The sequence below is a fragment of the Equus quagga genome, chromosome 15, assembly GCF_021613505.1.
Source record: "Equus quagga isolate Etosha38 chromosome 15, UCLA_HA_Equagga_1.0, whole genome shotgun sequence".
Lineage (NCBI taxonomy): Eukaryota > Metazoa > Chordata > Mammalia > Perissodactyla > Equidae > Equus > Equus quagga.
In genome coordinates, this window is record NC_060281.1 from 38,924,139 (window position 1) to 38,940,472 (window position 16,334).

At 41.4% G+C, this 16,334-nt stretch overlaps 5 non-coding genes across 5 annotated transcripts; 1 reads left to right on the forward strand and 4 right to left on the reverse strand.

The window, feature by feature from the left end:
• Positions 1 to 6,933: 6,933 nt before the first annotated feature.
• Positions 6,934 to 7,006, reverse strand: TRNAK-CUU (transfer RNA lysine (anticodon CUU)). The gene has a single exon. It is a non-coding gene; the product is annotated as a tRNA-Lys (tRNA).
• A 1,222-nt stretch (positions 7,007 to 8,228) lies between these two features.
• On the reverse strand, positions 8,229 to 8,300 carry TRNAP-AGG (transfer RNA proline (anticodon AGG)). Its single transcript has one exon. It is a non-coding gene; the product is annotated as a tRNA-Pro (tRNA).
• Positions 8,301 to 9,512: 1,212 nt separating this feature from the next.
• TRNAI-AAU (transfer RNA isoleucine (anticodon AAU)) lies at positions 9,513 to 9,586 on the reverse strand. The gene has a single exon. It is a non-coding gene; the product is annotated as a tRNA-Ile (tRNA).
• A 586-nt stretch (positions 9,587 to 10,172) lies between these two features.
• Positions 10,173 to 10,244, reverse strand: TRNAA-CGC (transfer RNA alanine (anticodon CGC)). Its single transcript has one exon. It is a non-coding gene; the product is annotated as a tRNA-Ala (tRNA).
• An 852-nt stretch (positions 10,245 to 11,096) lies between these two features.
• Positions 11,097 to 11,169, forward strand: TRNAK-UUU (transfer RNA lysine (anticodon UUU)). The gene has a single exon. It is a non-coding gene; the product is annotated as a tRNA-Lys (tRNA).
• Positions 11,170 to 16,334: the final 5,165 nt, after the last annotated feature.

The following is a 16,334-nucleotide window of genomic DNA, read 5'->3' on the forward strand; positions in this document are numbered from 1 at the left end:
TTTTCAAATATTGCTTATGGAAAATAAGTTGATATCATTTTTATGGAGCACGGTTTGACAATATCTATCAAAATTACAAAAGTGCATTACCTTTGATCCTGTACATCTAAGGATTTTTCACTAACCAATGGCTTGCACATGCACAAAATAACTGCAGGAGGTTAATCGTTGCCGTGGTGTTTTCATAGCATGGACACCATGATGACCACCAGTGCAAGGTTAAGGAAATAAATTATGGCATATCCATATAATGGACTACTATAGAGTTCTGAAAATGGAGGAAGAGGTTCTATGTACTGATAGGGAAAAATCTATTATTGTGCACACTGTGCAGAACAGTGTGTGTTATCTTTCTATAAAAAGGGAGAAAATAAAAACACCTATTTGTATTGACTTGTGTATACATAAAGAAATCCTGGAAAGATACACACAAAATTAATAACAATGAGAGTTAGGTTTTGGGGTTTTGTTTGTTTTGTTTTTGTTTTTGAAGAAGCAGGAACTAAATTGATTGGAAACAGGGTTTTTCAGTTTATACTTTTTTATATATAAGCATTGTGACTATTATTTACATAAAGAATTAAATAAACTGAATTTTTAAGAGAAGGAGCAAGCAATTTTTTTTTTTTTAAAGATTGGCACCTGAGCTAACAACTGTTGACAATCTTCTTTTTCTTTTTTTTTTTCTGCTTTATCTCACCAAACCCCCCTGTACATAGTTGTATATCTTAGTTGCAGGTCCTTCTAGTTGTGGAATGTGGGACGCTGCCTCATTGTGGCCTGACGAGCGGCGCCACGTCCAAGCCCAGGATCCGAACCCTGGGCCGCCGCAGCGGAGCACGTGAACTTAACCACTCCGCCACGGAGCCAGCCGCGCAAGCAATTTTTATGAACATGAATTGCATTGATCAAATGTTTTAATTATTAAAATGCAATATTCAGTAGTCATCTGCATATTCCCTTTGATCATTTGTAATTGCTTAGAATTGTATTTATATGCCATAAACTAAAAATTCTTTTAAGAGAAGTTACTGTTTTATTTTGTTTGAAAACCACCATGCTTTGGAAAAGAGAGATTAAAAGAATATTTTAAGGAGCATGTTCCAGTATGCATGCAGTATTTATTCACAAAGCTAATTTAACTATTAAATCTTTTTACAGATTTTTTAAATGAATATTTAAAGAGTTACAAAGCCTTGACATCTAGAATTCCTTCTTTCCTTCATTGTAAGGGAATATGGAATCCACAAGGTTCTGGGGAACCCCAGGGCACTGCTTGTGAGAAGTGACATTTGAGTGAAGAGATTAGTACAACGTTCCCAGAATTTCTCAGTTCATGGCACCTTTAATGTCTTGTCATTTTTTTACAGTGCCCTTCGGCCAAGAGAAATACTTAATTCAGTTCATTAAGTAGTTAGGTTCAGACAGTTAATAAGAATTTGTCCTAACAACTGTTGTTTGAAAAAAACATGACACACATGACTTGAAAAAAGAATTTTGATTTGATTCTTAATTAAGCACAGGTGTTTGACATGGCATGACTCAAATCCAGTCGTGTATACAAAAGATCTCTTGAGCTATAATCTCTGAAGATGGCTGAGGTCATGTCATTACATTTTCCTTTTTATTTCATGTTCAGAAAAATAATACTGTCTTTAGTTTCTGGAATGCCTAGGCTGTTGTCCTCTTGGGCTGCTGGAGCAGATCACCACTCTTGAGTAGCATATTCCCTTTTTCCTTTACCTATGGCCTGGCTTCTACAGTTTTCCAAGTCGGCCCTGGAAACAGGATTAAGCCCCAGAATTCCAATTCCTGTTTACTCCTCTCAACTACCAAGGCTTCCTGAAGCAACTTAACTGCACAGATTACTGTTGATCACCTTCCCAGAATGGGCTAAACTAGAACCTTATATTCACAAAATTTTGGTTGTGTCTACCTTGGCTTTTTTTCCAGAGACTGACCTCTCAAGGTCATACCTATCTCTAGGCTTACGTGTTCCCTAGGCAGCCCCTCAAATTACTGACTTTAGGCTTTTTTTTTCCATATCTGGTTCAATCCAGTATCAATCAAGCTCCAGTTAGGAACAGAGAGTCCGTGGATTCTGCTTTCAGATTATCTGTCCTGAGGAAAAGCCACTGTAGGATATGTTTTCATTAATTCAATAGCATTTACTAAACAATTCATATGTATAAAAGATTGCATTGTCATAAAAGCAATGCAGCTAAATCATTCATTCAACAAATATTTGAGTGCCTACCATGTGCCAGACAAGTTTCTGAATTACAAAATGTCAAAGTATGTTTTGGTTGTTTTTTTTTTTTTTTTATCCACCTGCTGTGGACTGAATTGCATCCCCCCCAAAATTCATATGTTGAAGCTTTACTGTAGTCTACACTGAACACCCAGTGTGGCTGTACTTACAGTAGGAAGTCATTAAGGTTAAATGAGGTCGTAAGGGTGGAGCCCTGATCCAATAGGATTAGTGTCCTTACCAGAAGAGATACCAGAGGGCTCACTCCATCTCTCTGCCATGTGAGGACACAGCACGAAGGCAGCCCTCTGAAAACAAGCCAGGAAGAGAGCCCTCACCAGAAAATGAAACGGCTGGCACCTTCATCTTGGACATCTCAATCTCCAGAACTGTGAGAAAATAAATTTCTGCTGTTTAAGCCACCCAGTCTGTGGTATTTTGTTCCGGCACCCCTAGAAGATGAAGACACCCCCCTTGCCCTTTTTAACCTCCTTTAATCAAGGACTCCTTTGCAGTTCAAGTGTTCTATCAAAGCAGTTAGGTTAGCTGGTGCTCAGGACCAAGCTCAGGGATAACCTTGGCCTTGGAGATGATGCCACAGGTCTTGGGTTCAGAAATTAAATTTTTAAGAATATAAACTCAGTTTGAACAATATAACTAAGGGGTTATAAGAATAGGAAAAAGCAGTCTGTTCCAAGCAACTCAGAAGATGTTTAGAATCCAGAGACCCAGTAAGTTCATTGATGATAGGATATGTTGTGTATTATTAGCAATGCTTGTTTTCCTATCGAGGATATCCCTTTATAGTTCTCATAGGACCCAGGAAACCAAAACATTAAGCAGAGGCTTCTGGGTGAGTAAAGGGAGTTCAGGCTTTACAATAAGACTTATAGCTTGTTAGTATCCACACCATCTGGTGTGTAAATCCTCAATGATTAGTCTCTCTAGTAAGTAGAATATTCGTATGAATCAGAAAAAGAATCTTTGTTCCTTTGATTTCACTGGATAAGCACTGGTAATTTCTTAACTATCCAATCCCATCACCATCACCTATTTTTTAAATCAGTCACTCCCAGTGTCTTCATTTCCTAATGTGAGACATTAAAATACAGCTGAGGATTTAATTTTCGTTGAGTCAATTACATTCACCCAGTAGGAAGACAACAGCCTTCTTGAAGGCACGGACCATATTGTCTGCATGTTTTCATTTTAAGTATCCAACACAAAAAAGATGCTTAATAAAGATGTCTTCATCAATTGATTTGAAAGACTCCTTGCCTTGTTTAAAAGAGAGTTGGAAAAGTGTCAAGGCTCAGTGTACTCTTCTAGGAAAGTTACTTCTTGTTCATGCATTTTACGTTGACTCATGATTCTCGGTTTCATTGTGTGTGTTCTGATAGCACCTCTGAATTCTAGGGAGTCCACCTAGTTTAAAACATGTGATTCCCTGTGCCCAACTATAGATGTTGTTGATCTAGATAGGCAAAATATAGAATAGTTTTAGATCTGAATATAACATCACCTGTAGCGAGTTGATGTATTAATGACAATATTCAGGTTCCTGGGTAAAGAAAAAAGGAAGGTTTGGATGGGGGAGGATGGAGAGTGGTAATTTTCGTGTCTCCAGCATGCTCAGAAGTGGGCATTCTTTCAATGCAATATCCATATTCCAGGGCTCTTGGCAGTCTCAGTGGGGTGCAGACAGCAGTATCAGGTTTTCACAGTGACATAAATATTGTTATCATCTAACTCCTTTACCTCTGAGTATATACTAGGCAACCCTTCATATCAATTTTGCCTTCCAAAATTTGAGGGCAATCAAAAAGAGAAAACACTGGGTCACTTGACAGTTTTGTTTCTTGGTATAAATTTATAAAGCTGGCATTCTGACTTTAAAGTTATTCTTGACTATCATTCACACCCCCATTCGAATCCACCAGGAAATCCCTTTGACAGCCTTCCAGATATACCCAGACATTGTGTCACTTCTCCCTTCCTCCCCTGCTGCCACTTTGTCGCCAGGAGCCTCCTAACTGGTTTCCTTGTTTGTACCATTGTCCCCTTAAGATTTATTCTCAACACAAAAGCCAGAGATCCTTTTAAAAGGTAAGTTAGATCCTGTGACTTTTCTGTGCAGAAACTTCAGAGACTTCCCACCTCACTCAGAGGTAAGTCCCAAGTCCTTACAAAGCCTGTAAGGCCTCACACCTTTTTGACCTCCTCCCCTTACTCATCTCCCCTCAAACATTCTGCTCCAGCCACACTGACCCCTGTTGTTCCTACAACACACCAGACATGCTCCTGCCTTAGGCTCTACCTGATTGCTCTATTTAGAAACTCTTGTCTTTGCTCAAATGTCACCTTCATGAGGCCTAACGTGACAACTCGATTTAATACTGCAACATCCCTCACACCTATTCTTAGCACTTCTGATCACATTCTAACATCCTCTATAGTTTGTTTTTATATTTATTACTTATTATCTGCCTCCTTCCATAGAATGTAAGGAGCAGGGATCTTTGTTTTGTTCACTGATAAATCCCAAACGCCCAAAACAATGCCTGACACATAATAGTGCTCAATAAATGTGTGGAATGAATGAATGGATGAATATGTTTCATTTGGTGTGTCAATGCAGATAATCAATAATCAACCTATAATAGAAGAAAGTTGTTGGAGCCAAGCTAAGGACCAGCCAAGAAGTGCAGTCTTCACCAAGGAAGAAAGCACTCTGGAGAAGTGTGGTTTTCAGCACAGTTTACACCATGTCAGAACAAAAAACATACATCACGCATAACAGGGGTACTACCTTTTTTTCCTCAAGGTTTCAGGAGGTATTTTGTTTAAAGAGTAGCATGTACACAGTGGGTCAACATGACCCTGGTGCCGTGGGAGGGGAGATCATCTGGCATCACAAGAAGGGAGGCATTAATTTTTATCTTCAAAGAACACATTCTTTGGCTGTAGGGTAGTGATCAAATGCAACCTTTACTTTAATGGTTAAAGCAGATGTACAGTTTATGTCTAACAGGCCGTAAGTCAGGCTTCTTTAGTTCACATAAAGTTCAGGCCAAATCAGGTATAAACCAGAATGGTTTCCCCATATACCTTGATAGGTAAAAATTTCTTTTCAGGTGAATCGGAACCTCATCCCTCCAGAGTCTCCCTGAACTGGGAAGAGGAAGAGAGATTGGCAGAAAAATACATAACAACAGGTTTCTAAACCAAAAGGCTAATGATTTAAACCTAGAAACATAATGTTTCACATAAGGTGTTGACTCTCCATGGCGTTCTAGCCTGAATAGGCAGCCAACTTGCTATATGCATCAGGTTAAAATAGAAAAGAACATCCTCAAAAGCAATGGTTTCTGAACCATCAGAGATTCAGATTCACTAGGTCTGAGATGGGGCCTAGGAATCTGAAATTTTAGAAGCTCCCCAGGTGACTCCCATGTACAGACAGACTTGGATGCCAAGCTAGAGCATTCCCACAGAATTGTCCTGAGGCCTGAAGAGAACATTAGAACAATGTTAGTGAAGTGAGACATAGGTATGTGGCTTTTAGAATCAATGAAGAGGGATATGTGTGAGCTTTCTCTACTCACAGTCATGGTTGTTTTGGTGATGAACACATACCAATGAACCTGTGAAAGCTTCAAAGGATTGATAAAGGATGACATGCCTGGTGGAATTTTCACACAGAGACAGGGAAATCTCTTATAAAAAGTCTTGATCAATTTGACCAAGGGACTGATTTTCAAGTCATCCAAATAATAGCAAAATCCACTCCTATCTGGGATAATATTTCTGAAGCACAGGGCTTAATCGACCTACTCCACAACCAGCATCGATTTGTATGATTTGTAGGAACGAAGCGAATAAACATGAGTGGCTGGACAGGACAGATGTTTTCTAGAGGGTAGAAAGTTCAGAGGAGTAGGAGGTAGAAACGCAGTTTGGACTTTGAAAAACAGACTTAACTCTTTAGATTTTATTTTGTAGACAACTGCAACCTGTTGTGGGTTGGTTGTTTCTTTTACTTGCCATATGAACGGGGAAAAGATTGAAAATAGCATTATCAGTTAGGTGATCCATGTGCTATCCAGATGTGGGTAGTCAGGAACTGAAAGTGTTTGTGAGGTAGTGATAATAGAAAATTCTTCTCCCATTTGACCATAACGACACTTGCTTAGACTAGAAAATGAAGTCACCATCCTCAAAACTCTCCATGGTCACTGCTGCCTCTGAGCGTCTGCCCATCAAACTGTTCCCTTTGTTTGGATTGTTTTCTCCACCTTCACACTTTACCCTTTCCAACATCTGTGCCATCCTTTTCCCTGCATCCTAAACCTTTTTTGGTGGAGGTAGTGCTTCAAAATCATTTGAGGACCTTAAATATACAAAGCCCGTGCCTTACCGCAGACCATGTATTTCTAGTATACAAATACAATCTCTAATAGATCAGAAAAATGTATTCCCGCTAGGGGGCGAGATTTATACAGCGGGCGGGAGTAGCTCCATAGACCCAGTAAAACATAGCCAGCCGCTCACCGGTATCCCATAATGCCATACTTGTGTTAGGCTCTAAAACTCTGTTTGATCGTGGTGAGGGACCTCGTTTTAGAGATTACACGAGTATACACAGATCAAATCGAGAGGTAAGCATTGGCAAAACGTTTCTCCGCCCAACGTGGGGCTCGAACCCACGACCCTGAGATTAAGAGTCTCATGCTCTACCGACTGAGCTAGCCGGGCGCGCGTGACCCAACCTTCCCCATTGCAATATGAGAATATACAAATTCTTCTTGGCATGGCATGCAATACAGGATTCTAGATTTTATTTGTTTTTGTTTTGTAAGTAAAATGACATGAAACTCAATGTAAGCTATTATCTGAAACTATTAGCGTGCGTTCCACCCACTTTGCCTCTATCTTCCCTCTTCGCCCCATTCTCACCAACCTGTATTGATAGACCACAAAAGGTTTCTGGGATCCAGGAGTCAGAATCTCCGCATGCTGCATGAGTGACCCCAATTCTGGCACTTCCAGAGCTCCTGACCTGGTTACCAGCGTGCCTCCAAGCACAGCCCCAAAGGGCCCAGATCGTCAAGCCCAGACTCTGTATGTACTGGGCCTTCCCTGTAGCCCGTTGAGGCATTCCTCTCCTGTTTGCCTCACCTGTCAACTCTCGCTCTTCTTGTCACACTATGTGGATGTGGCCCTGAAGATAATCTGTGGCCCTGAAGATAATTTCAGGCCCCTTATTCTTGTTCATTTGTTGTCCTTCTTCACAGTCAAGGTTTACACACACAGAAAAGGTGGGGAGGGGTGTTGCAATTTTATTTTAATATAAAATATTTGACAACCACTGGAATATAGGATCTAGTGATTTTTGTATGTTTTGTTTACCACTAACCGCAAAAGTTCATTGAATATAATAGATGCTAAGCAAATATCTGCTTAATGAGCGTACCAACGATATTCTCCAGGAGGAGAGAGAAAAGTGCCGAACTCCTGAATTAGGGGGGAATACTCAACTATATACTGAAGAGGAAAGCCGAAATAACTTGTACAAAGGTTTCCAACACCCCAACTCTAGTTCCGTGTTTGATGCTTCCATTTAAATCTGTGTGAGGTGATGAATGAATGATGGATGACACATAATTGATATGTGACCAGAGTCTTGTTATACTTTTCATATGATCACAACTGTGGAGTCGGAACTCATAAAAGAACCAGAAACATTTGCCTTTGCAAGAGTCACTGGTGGAAAACTGAAGAAAAGCCAAAATTGAAAAGTACTTGTCTCTCTTTTAATTAGAATTATCAAGTTACTTATTGGGATCAAGCATATCCAGCCTACACATTTCTACATGAAGGTATAGCAGTTTAATTTAATGGCAGCTGTACCAGTCTCTGTTGTGTGAGAAATGTCACGCCGAATTAGAAAAGGTTCAGCAGCCGGGAGACAAAAACCGGGCTCGTCCGGGATTTGAACCCGGGACCTCTCGCACCCTAAGCGAGAATCATACCCCTAGACCAACGAGCCACACGTCTTTCCCTTTTTTCTGAATATGTTAAATGTTTAGTAAGTTTCTCTGCTTCCTTTCATGTAAGACGCTATAATAACCGACGTTTTCTTTCTCTCTCTCTCTTTCCCCCTTTCACCCCTATTTTTGAAAGCAGCTCTACATGGCTCTTAGAACTTCCCCGGATTTTCCCGCAACCCAAACTTTTTGAGGACTGTTTTAAAACGTTGTTTCTCAAAGGTCTCTGGCTCATCCTTTCTAAGAAACAACCATGGCGTTTGTTAAAAACGCAGAAACCTGTGCTCTTTCTCAAATCTATTGAGTCAAAGTCTCTGGAGAGAGGCCCAATAAGCCGCATTTTTGACAAGCTCCCTAACTCATCTACAGCTGTAAGCGTGAGGCTGCCAGAGGTCCACTTGGGCGTTCCCAAAACCCATGTGGAGCTCTTGGCTTGATCTCAGTATTTTCCACGGACAATAGTGAAAACTGGAGTAAACTCGCTCAACAGCATACAAAGCTGTGAGATCGTGAATAAAGGAAATTAGCTGTACAAAGAACAAGGGGATACATAACTTAGGAGCTGAAAGTGGGTTTTGGTGGGAAATGAGGCTGATTCAAGGGACTTACCATCAAGATACAGACAGAACTGAGGGACTGCTGACGTTGTCCAACCTGAACCAACAGATTTATGACAGAGGGCAAGGTAGATTCAGGAAAAAGCCTTAGTCTTTTCTTACGTAAGAAATCAAAGTAACAAGAGAATACTCTCAGGATGAAATTCCTCCCTTGATGTGTGAGTAAGGATCTACCAGACTGGGAATCCGCAACTGAGCCATCGGAGATAATGAGCACTGCCTTCTCACACTGGCCCCGCATTTCATTTATTTGAAAACATCTATGTTTTCAGACTCTTTCGAGGGCAGTAGCAGTATTTGGCAACTAAACACACAGGTGATGCCGTTTCTCCTTCTAAGGAATTTAATAGGAGTCTAAGATGTCTTGCGGCTTTCCTGTTTCTCTAGGGCAAATTTTTGGGGCACCCTGAATTGCAAAGGTGGGTGCTCTGGACTTCCCTAAGATGGTTAGGGCTAGTGGCGAAACGTCGCTTCTGGAGTAAGCCCCAGGGTGTGCTGTTCTGCATTCGCGGAACGTGTTTTTTCCCCTCCCTCTGGGCAAGCAGCCAACACTATCTTGTCAAATAAGGGCAGTGTAAATTCCAGAAAAGTAGGCTTTGGCCCGTACGGGGATCGAACCCGCGACCTTGGCGTTATTAGCACCACGCTCTAACCAACTGAGCTAACCGGCCACCTGCTGTGAAGGGGCTTGGAAAGCCTTAATCAGTAGTTATTCTCGTTCTTGATAGTGTTTTTTTAATGGCAAAGAGTGTGGTGCGCCCGAGCTGTTGAATTCTCCTACACTAAGCTAGGCTTCGTCCTTTTTCCAATATTTGTCCTATTTTTTCGTGCCATGACGTAGCAACGAGGGACTAACAATACCTCCTCCTCCCCTTTCTGTGTTTTCAGGCCAAGATGATTTCTGCCTTTTGCAGCAGCCAGATACCACAGATAGCCGTTCATTAATTGGTTCTGGGCAAATTTCCAGGTTGCTCCTCTTCAGCCATCTTTCCATTGGGTGTGTTTTTCTACGTTTCAAATTTCATTCATTACAGATAAAGCTATCCCAAAATACCTTAAAGTTATCCTATTTCCTTCTCGACATATACAGTTCTATATGCAGTGGTTAAAAGAACACTGTAAGGAATTAATGAAGAGGAGGATACAAAGTATAATGATTCGTTATTTTAAAAATATAATTTCTATAGAGGAAGATTGGCACAGATGTTAACTCAGGGCGATATTCCTCAGAAAAAAGAGGAAAATATTCCAAAGGCCTGGAGATGCCGGGGATCGAACCCGGGGCCTCATACATGCGAAGCATGCGCTCTACCACTGAGCTACATCCCCGCCCTTGCCACGCGGGCGTTCATGTCTCTCCCCAACTCTTTGAATCTGATTTCTCCCCCCGCCCCCTGCCCCGCAGTTCTAAGATTTTCTAAAGGCTGAAGCTAAATTCGTCTTTATGTATTCCGCAAAATCTTGAAACGGTTAACGGGGCAGCATTCATCCATATTCCAAGTGGAGGAAACCTTCCAGCCATCGGACCCTTGTCAAGCGCTTAACCTAGAGACGGAAGGGTGGAACTAACCACCTCGAAATCTGAGGAGAAAAAGGAGAGTGGAACTCTCCTTTAAAAACTTCTTTCTTTCCTTTTTTCTTTTTCTCCAAAGACAGCTGAGACTCAGCACAAAATCAAACCACCCTTCTGTCCCTCGACCCATATTCAGGAGTCCAAAGTGCCGCCGAAAAGGTGATTCAATTACTCCTTAAAAGCATCAGCACCGGGTCGGCTTCCTTTTGAAAGTGTTCTGTTTGGGCCCAAATGTAGAATATTTGAGATATTTCTCTGGGACGCCTAGGAACTGAAGGCCAGCATTCTGTAGTTCTTGACTGCACTGAGTTCTATATAGTACATATACTGTGTAGATTTACAGTATTTATCTATACAAATAATATAATGTATATCTATACTGTATAAATAGAAAGAATTTGAGGGATCTTATAATTAACGTTACATGATTATATCTCGGTCTTAAAGAAGACCCTCGTTGTGGCTGAGTTTCTATGCTAATTATGGCGTTCACAAGCAATTCCTGAATGGCTGGCTCTGAACTGGAATCACAGGTGCCGCTTCTAAAATCACTTTCAAGTACATAGTTAAAGTGACTACAGTTGATATGGGAAACAGCTCGCATGTGAGCCCGGATAGCTCAGTCGGTAGAGCATCAGACTTTTAATCTGAGGGTCCAGGGTTCAAGTCCCTGTTCGGGCGGTCACCTTTTCTTTCTCAGGTCTGCATTTTTATCCTAATAAATAGAAACAAAAACGCAACTAACAGGCTGATATCGCTAAAAGATGAAAGGAAATCCTGACCATGGCATAGACATCATAATCTAGGACCTGTCCGGATGATAGAAGGGCGTTTTAGCAAAGCGGCTGGAAGCCACGGCGCCACACAAAGCATTTCATCTAGAGCGCAGCAAAAGTTTCATTAACAGTGGTCATAGGTTATCAAAGGTCAAGCTCGCTCTTAAAGGCAACAAAAGCGCAGAACTGCTCCCTCATTCCTACACTGGTGTGCTCCTTTTGATCCTCTGCTTTGCTCAGGGCTGGGGATGCCCAGGTACACAGGTGGTGGTGCTGGCGCTCAGAACCCAGGGCCTAGTGGGAGCGGTTTCCAAACGTTCTTGGCCATGACTAAAGTTTAGTGTACATCTGAACACACACACATACATGTAATAGGAACAAAAGTTGCCTGAATTACCACTTATTCTTACCACATGCACTACATTCTGATATTTCAGATTCTATTTTATTCTTGACAATGCTGGAGGCTACCCGCCATCAAATTGATTTCACATCCACCTCATTGAGAAACACTGGGTTGTAGGATAATCATAAAGATGGCACATAACATATAATACAAGGCAATGGGTGCTGTGCTGAGTAACCTGCCTGATCCGCCCCTTCCGGTAAACCCAAGTCCCCTCTCCTACAGTGACCCAAAGCCTCAAGTCGCCTGAGCAAACGGGCACCAACACCATTTCTGCCCTGCGAGAAACCAGTGAAGAAAGAACTTAGCAGCCCCTGACTCAGACTTCGTGTGGTAACTGCCAAAGCAGAAATTTCATCCTAACGGATCCAGAAGATAGCAGAGAAATTAGATTTTACCTTACTATTAAAAATCATCAAACGAGCTACAAAACCTCTAGAAAAAAATAACAATGCTTCTTCTCAGCTGCCTTGTTGGTAGAGTAGGCAGCATGTCAGCCTCATAATGTGAGGGCCTTGAGCTCAGTCCTCAGAGAAACTGTAGCATTTTGTAGCAAGAAAAACACGGCCGAAGAAGCAACCCAGGGTGCTCATTATTATTGCTATTACAGTCACACAAAAAATATCTTCTTTAAGCACTCATCACCTCATACTTTGGTGAGGCCACACAGCTATAGATGACAGTTTTCCTGTCTGTAAGCAAGTCCATTTGGGTTGTGACCCCACAGTTTCTTTACAATGCTCAGAGCTTTTTCAAAAGAAAAGGAACTTGCATTAACTTTAATTAAACACAACAAGGCAACTGTCTCTTGCAACCTTGTTAAAATAAGCGGTGGGAGAGGGTCACAAAATTGAATATTAGTTCCAAAATGATTCTGGCTTGGCCTCAGAGAGTGTGCCAAGCGGTAAAATAATAAATGTTAAGCTGTCACACTGCTTGAGAAGATGAAGGACTTACCGATACATCAGTATTTATGTTTAGAAGAGGGTCAAAAAACTCCCTTTCTTTTCATAGTCTTTGGGGGATAGAAAGAGAAGACAATCACTTGAACTTTTACATTTTGCGTCTTGGATCTTAGTGGACTGAAACATCAGCCTCATTATGTTGGTTGTTATCTATGCTTCAGCAAGGATCCACCTGGCTGCAATTGGTGGACTAACAGACTTGCCAAAAGTGTTGCTCCAATTCCAGGAGCCACGTAATTCATATATTAGATAGTTATAAAATGGCACTGGATCAAGTTAACAGAAAATTATATTACCACTCCACACTATTCCCCAATCTCTAAACCTGTCTCCATTAGCCTGGATATCTTCAAACACCTAAAAGTCAACTAGTTCTAATCATTTGCTCTTCCAGTCAAAACCAAATGTGTGGCTGGCACTCTCCATTCAAGAAACCCAATACTTCAAGGTTGGTGTAGAGGAAAAAGCTACTAAAAGTTTCCATGGCTCATTTACCCGTCTACTGGGCAGGCTGGGTTTAGACAAACCTTCAGATTTAAATTTCCCAAGCTACACTTCTTTTCTACCATTTATTAAAATATAAAACACAGAAAAAGTATACAAAGGACTAATGCAGACCTCAATAGCTCTGTAGAGGTTCTTTGAATCTTCTGGTCTGTGAAGTCGAACTGGCCCCCTTCTTCTCCACTTCTGAAATCTCATGTGCCTTCCACCTAACTCATCCAGTCTCTGAAGACTTGATTAAAAAAGAAAGAAAGAAACTCAACTAGTGAAAACAACTCATTGTTGGGAGATAATTCTTCAAGGATCTCTCACATTTTTGCATGTATTGCTTGGAAGGCACTAACTGCCCTTTGTTCTGAATTCTTTTCAAGGATGCTTATACAGCATAGCAAACACCCTTGGAAAATAGAGATAACGTTTCTCTCCAGAGCAACCGGCAGGCATGCTTCCTGCCCACTATAAAGGATCCCTAGGGTTAGGGTTTCTCTCTTATATCACAACCTACTGCATGTACAAATGTCATGGTGTTGCCCTCTGGGAATTTGAGCCAGACAACCAGAGAATTGGCTATCGTTATTGGTGGAATAATAAACTGTTCACTGTCTCTGACCCAGGAGTCTTCTGAATTGTACCAGTATTCATGAAACTGTGTGTGACAGGCTAACATAAGAAGTTTAGCTTGCAAGTTGGGTAAAATCTCAGACTCTTCACATTTCTTGACACTCAGCAGACCTCATCTCTCTTCTTCCTTCTCCTGTATTCCTTATGTTGATTAGTTACACAACCATCCACATAAATTCCAAAGCTAGAAATTTAAGTGCCTTCTCAGACTCCTTCCTTTTCCTCACCGTACTCCTCCATATCCAATCCATCACCAAGTCCACCTTTTAAATACTTAAGAGGGAAAGGTGCGGGGAATTTTGTGAAAATCTCATTTCCTTTTCTGCTCCCATCCTACCATCCAAATTTAGACTCTTGCCATCTCTTGTGGGGACTATGGCAATTATAACTATCTTTTTCAGCAAAGTGTACAGCTGTTCTGTTACATCCTCTTGAAAGTCCTCATTACTAGGCCTGAACAAAGCAGTATACTTTAAAGTCAGGAAACCTCCACTTCCAATATCCTCCTTCTAATTTAACCATACAAAGGCCAACTGACACAGTTTTTCGTGAAATGCAAATTCCCCAGAGTTAAACTTTCAAGACATACAGGAAAAAAAACTAAAATCCTTTGCAAGAGAAAGATCCTTTCTGAACTGCCTTGCCTCTGATGTATTTCTCCCCTTATCCCCTTTCTTTGTTCTTATGCTTCATCTAAGCTCAACTTAATCTGTGGCTGCCAGAGCTGTGGAGAGAGATGAGCACTGTCTGGAAATTCTTCACATCAAAGTTCATGCTTTGTTCATAGCTAAAGCCTTTCTGCAAAGTTGCCTTCGAGTCTTTCCTTGCAAGGATGGACTGCTTAGAAACCATGGAGTCAAACCTTGGAGCTTTTCACTTTTGCTTTTTTCTACACTTTCCTCAGATAGCAGAACTTTTTCTCCATCTCCGGGAAATGGATGCCTGTGCTCTCTGGCGAGGACAAGGCCCTTGGGCCTGCCTTGTAGCCTTGGCACTCAATCAAAGCTGTATAAATGTTTGCTGAATAAATCAAAGAATTAATCCTTAAAAGCATGTCATCCTCCCTGAAGCCTCCCCCTTCTCCTCACTTTGCCACCCCCACACCCTACACCCACCAAATTTTCCCTTCCTTTATACCACAGCTCGAGTGTGTGGACAGCACTCTTTTATCACTTATATCTAAATGACTGAATTTACATATACATATTGCAATTAAATATATGTATTAGTTATATATTTATATATATTATTAGCTAAAATTAATATGGTTAATAACACTGTATTGCATATTTCAAAGTTGCTAGGAGAATAAATCTTAGAAGTTCTCATCACAAGAAACAAAATTTTTTTGTAACTATTTACGGTGATGGATGTTAACTAGACTTATTTTAGTGATCTTTCAGCAATGTATGCAAAAAGTTGAATCATTACATTCTACACCTGAAAGTAATATGTCAATCATACCTCAATAAAAAAATAAGTGACTGAATTAATAAGCTGAATTCTGATTCATCTTTGTGCTCCCTCAAGACTTCATGTGATTAACTTCATCATGGTCACCAAAAAGGAATCTGAACAAGTGCAAGAAAAGTAATAATAAAATTACTAATATCTACATTTATGGAGGGACCGGCAATGTGCCAGGCACTTAAGTACTTCTGCAGGGTTTCTTAACTTGGGGACTGGGGAACTTAATGGGAAAAAATTTTTTTACATCTTTAAAATCTCTAACAGAAAATTAGCATATCCTTCACATGTAAATTTAGGCAACAAACTACAGTCAAAAGAGAAGTACCTATGGCTTTGTCGCCAAGAAAAATCACAGAAATTCTCACATCTCATACTTGAGATATGAAGTATGTTACAAATATCTCACACTTAACTATTTCGAAATTATAGTAGTCATAAGACGAGTCTTCGTGCCTAATATTTCACATATTAACGAAGAAACAGACGTATTAATATATCATAAATTATTTTGTTTGCTAACTGTAGTATAATTGGTTTTCTTTGTTATTCTGTGTATTTTTTAATGATTTTTAAAATAGTTTGAGAAGGGCCCCATGGGCTTCCTCACGCGGCCACAGGGCTCCCAGGCACCTAAAAGCCACCTGTCCCGAGATGACCTCCGGGCGCTGGCCATCCCCTTCGGCCGGGACTTCACTAGAGGGCACTTGGGCTTAGAGCCCGGGACGCGGAGCCCGAGCAGGGTCTGCGAAGGGTCTGAAGAGCAATACAGAGAAGCAGCTTCACGGTCCCAGCCGCCGTACCCGCCTGCGTAATGACACAGTCCAGGGACGGCTGCGCGAGGGCACAGGCAGCAGCGCGGAGCTCGGGGCGGCCCAGAGGGGCGGGAAGCGCCGCCGAGCGCGGGTGGCCGCAGGGGCGGGACATCAGGGCGCCCGCCTGGCCGCGTCCTCGGGCGGTTCAACTAGGGCGTTTGTAGGTCATCTTTTCTGACCCAGGGTGGAAGCCATTGGAGCGTTTTGGAGAGGAATGGCGTACGTTTCACAAGGGTCATTGTGACTACTGTTGAGAGTAGAACGAAGAGGGGCACGGGCGGTTATGGGAAAA